Source organism: Nicotiana tomentosiformis, chromosome 3 (assembly GCF_000390325.3).
Source record: "Nicotiana tomentosiformis chromosome 3, ASM39032v3, whole genome shotgun sequence".
Classification (NCBI taxonomy): Eukaryota; Viridiplantae; Streptophyta; class Magnoliopsida; order Solanales; family Solanaceae; genus Nicotiana; species Nicotiana tomentosiformis.
The window spans coordinates 79,856,677-79,861,234 of NC_090814.1; the positions used below are offsets into that span (position 1 = coordinate 79,856,677).

The 4,558-nt window shown below is 34.8% G+C and overlaps 1 long non-coding RNA gene across 1 annotated transcript; it reads left to right on the plus strand.

Moving 5' to 3' along the window:
- The first annotated feature begins 1,514 nt into the window (after positions 1-1,514).
- On the plus strand, positions 1,515-2,428 carry LOC117275255 (uncharacterized). Its single transcript, XR_004505417.2, has 3 exons — positions 1,515-1,599; positions 1,683-1,745; positions 1,829-2,428. It is a non-coding gene; the product is annotated as an uncharacterized lncRNA (long non-coding RNA).
- Positions 2,429-4,558: the final 2,130 nt, after the last annotated feature.

Here is a 4,558-nt window from a genome sequence, read left to right on the forward strand (position 1 = left end):
TGCAATTGACATGACCAATGATTCTTGCTCACTTATGTGTTCGTTAATGTGCCAGAATGATATTTTTAGTGATTAGTATCTATTAGAACACACACAAAGAAGGGATAAAAGGGGAAACAATTTGCTTTTACCCTGTGGAGATGAATTGAACCAAAATTGTTTTTTAATATTTGCTATGATAAAAGATTGTTGCCAAACTCCGTAAGAAATTCTCTTTTTTCAAATCCTGAAAGGTTCTCCCCTGAAAATTGGTGAATTACATATTATTTTGATCGGTTAATCAGTCCACATCATAAACTAATGGAATAACCCAGTAGCACACACCAACAACCTTTTTTCTTTCTTGTACCATTACATTTGAGACAGTGACGTTACAATTTCCGTAGAGAATTATTGCTAAGAGTATTTTCGATGCCCAACGTGTTCTACACGTTGACCACGACTGAAATTATTTTTTTTGCTTTGTAGAATTGTTGACGCTTCTCTTACGTTCAGTACAACCAACATACTTGCAGAAGAAGTTCAGTAACCAACTATCTTATTTTCGTATATTTGTACACATTGGGTCATATTAACACGTTCAGTGTTCTTCATCCCTGTTGTACTGCTAATAGTTGCTGTTGTCCACCATTTTCTTTTGTACAATTATTTTGTTTATTTTTTGTTTGTAAACTGATTTATGTGCGTAACGAAAACTTTGGCTTGACATATTCCCTCTTTAATTTTTGGTGTCGTGTCACGATGTCCACTTTCTTTTATTTCACTTCGGGTCATGTTTTGGTTAGATTTTTCCTCTTAGTTAGCGAAGCTTTACCTTTAGAAAAGTACCATTGCGCGAATGTTATACTACGAAGAAAAAAACCTTAAATATTATCCTAATTGTTCCCCTATAAGTACAAAAATTGATCAGAAAGTCGAGAGGTATTTCACTTGATTCCAATGTCACTTGTGCAAAAACTAATAGTCAAAATGAACTTTTTTTTTTGAAAACATACCATGACATTATGAATCACTTTCCATATTTTATTCCCTGGGATAACTATATCTATTCAATGATAGCCTCAATTTTGTCACTTCCTGCCGTGTGATATGCGTTTTGGTGATAAAAATTAATACAGTGCTAAAAGGCTATGACAGTTTGTGCAGTATCATTTATGAGTAGATACTATGGTTCTGATGGATTATACATAAAAAAAACCAAACGTCCCCTCTCAGAAACGGATAGGAATGTCAACCGACGTGAAAAATACAAAGTGATGTCAGTAGATAAAAAGCATACTACAACGTCGACTTAAATACCAAGAGTCAAAGACTTGTAAGCTTCATGAGAATATAATTGTGGATCCCTTGACTGGAATAATGGATCCAACTGAATGCTTTACGAACACTTCTTACATTCTGCATCCAGGTTAGAAGATACGGTTCTCCATTCAGTATCACTTTCACCTTGCCCCGCAGAGTTATCTCCCATTTTAAATAGTCAACTTCCTCTATCCTTCCTCTTCGATGTAGCCTTTAATATGTCTAAGGATCAACCTCTGCCTTGTGCTTTGGGTAATGAAAGAGATGTACTGCATCCACTTTCTATCTATAAAAAAGGTGAGTATGCCACCTTCTACGCTTACTTTTATACTACTTGATACCATTTTGTGCCATCTAAGGACCACCTAACCTGGTCTTAGGTTCAACGTCAGCAGTACCCGGTGAACTACATAACAAAGACTCCGAAATAGTTATGCCTAGAGGTTCGTTTGGTTTTATGTCTGCCGAAACAATAATTGTTTCCTTTGGTTCACCTTAAGTTTAACAGTTTATTTCCAATATATAGGGCGTACACCAACTACAAAGTCTGCTCCAATTATCGGTCAGTTGCGTTCAAACTGTGTTCTACTTAAGAAAGTTCCAATCTGCAAATTTTGCTCATCAAAGAGATTTGAATATGCACCGCCTGCATTTTGTTGTGATAATGAGACAATAAAATTAACTTCTCATCAAATGCCTGCCAAACTGCGTAATTTATTTCTTGGAAACAATGTGGAGTCCAAACACTTTCGAACATACATTAGAACGTATAATAATCTTTTTGCGTTCACATCACTTGGTATAAAGTATGGTAAAGATTTAGCAAAAAGAAACTTTGGTATCTACACCTTTAGAGTTCAAGGGAAGATGTACCATTAGATAAATAATTTGCACCCTACAGATGACAAACCAAGAATTATACAGTTATACTTTTATAATAATTACAATGAGCTGGCACACAAGATGACATGTTCCGACAGAATCCACGAATTAGTAAAAGAATTGATGGATATATTATCAATAAACTCATACTCTGTGATTTTATGATCTTTGGTACATATACCGAAACTTCAAGATTTCCACATAGCCCTCAAATGCGACTTAAATTTGAACCAGAGAGTATATAATTTGCCGACTTCATCTGAAATTGTAGCAATATGGATCGAGGAAAATGATGGCGCAACCTTTAATGCACCACATATTCAAATTTACCCTCACACTGATCGAACACTAATAGTGAATTACTATTATGACTGTTATGATGCATTGCAGTTTCTGCTAGGGCAAAGTGGATGGCATTGTGGTATTAAGAAGCTCCCAGCAAATTGTCCTGCATACTTAAGAACTGCACATCACGAAGAGGTACCAAGTATAAGAAATTGTTACGTCACTTGACAAATATCTTGAAATGGAAGATGAAATTCTTAAAAAAGGACAGCGACGAAGAGATACAGTATCTGTTCGTGAGTATTATTGTTACAAATTACAAATGCGAAATGATGATGAAGATTAAATATTGCATAACGGAAGAATATTTCAGCAGTATTCAGTTGATGAGTACATTAAACTCAAAACACGAAGGTTGGATTTTGCAGCATTCAATCAAGATTTATTCAAGATGGCTATGCTACAATGACTTTTTGATATTTTGCAATTAGGTGAACGCGATGCTTCTAATATGGGAAAATAAAATTTCCTTCCAAGCTCTTTTATTGGAGGCCCTCGGGATATGCGACAACGGTACATGGATGCTATTGCGCTCGTGCAATATTTAAGTAAACTTGATTTATTTATAACTTTGACATGTAATCCCTCTTGGACGGGAATAAAGGAATATTTAATCTCAACTGATAAGGCAAATAATAGGTCTGGTTTAATTAGCCGAGTATTTAGAGCGAAAATAGAAGAATTCAAAAAGGATATATTAAAGCGAAATATCTTTTGAAAGGTAGCAGCTTTTATGTATACTGTAGAGTTCCAAAAGCGAGGTTTACCACACGCTCATTTTCTTATAATATTAACTAATGAATACAAGTTACTTACCCGAGAGGCTTAGGATAATATTATTAGTGCTGAAATCCTGATGAAAATGCAAAATCAGATATATACACTTGTTCTTAAATACATGATGCATGGTCCATGTGGTAATCTAAACCCAACAAATTCTTGTATGAAGAAAAGAGGTTACTGTAAATTCAAATATCCAAAAATCTTTGCGGATCGGACATCAAAAGGAATAGAATCTTACCCAATTTATAAAAGACGCAATACAAGAGTGGTGGTAAAAATAAGAGAACAATACTTGGATAACTCATGGGTTGTTCCATATAATCCATTTTTACTCAGAAAAATTTGATTGCCATGTGAATGTTGAGATATCCTCTGATATTAAGGTCATTAATTATCTTTATAAGTATATATGTAAAGGACATGACAAGATTGCATTTTCAGTACATAATAACAACACAAATGCAGAAGTAGATGAAATAAAGGAATATCAGTCTGCTAGATGGGTGTCGCCTCCCGAAGCTATATGGCGCTTGTACGATTTCTCAATTAGTGAAATGTCACCGACTGTATGCCCTCTTCAACTTCATCTTAAAGGACAATAATTTGTTTCATTCAGAAGCAACACAAATGTAGATACCCCTATAAATAATATGTTGATTAAGCAGATGATGTTAACACAATTTTTCGAAATGAATATAACAAATACAGAGGCTATGGTGCTCAATCTATTATACCGAAAATTCCTTGAACATTTTGTTTGGTCTTCAACAGAGAAGATGTGGACACCTCGGAAACAACGACGTGCTATTGGTCGTGTTATAATATGTCATCCAACAGAAGGTTAGTGATATTATCTTAGAATGCTATTAATGAATATTAGAGGACCAAAATCATATAAGGATTTACTAACTGTTAATGGAGAACGTTGCAGCACCTTTAGAGAATAAGTGAAAAAATGGGGATTGCTACAAAGTGACAATAGTTTGCTTGAATACATGTCAGAAGCAGCAAGTAACCAGATGCCATACAGTTTGAGACGTTTATTTGCTACATTACTGATTTACTGTAATCCTACTAATCCAAGACAACTGTGGGAGCAATTTGAAGAGCACATGTCCGAGTTCAAAAAAGAGATATTCAATACCGGGTTTTAAACTATATTAACGACATATTACACTCTATGGGTAGTGACATAAATGAATATCAACTCATTCCTGAAACAATAAGGCCTTCTGTAGCGGCAAAA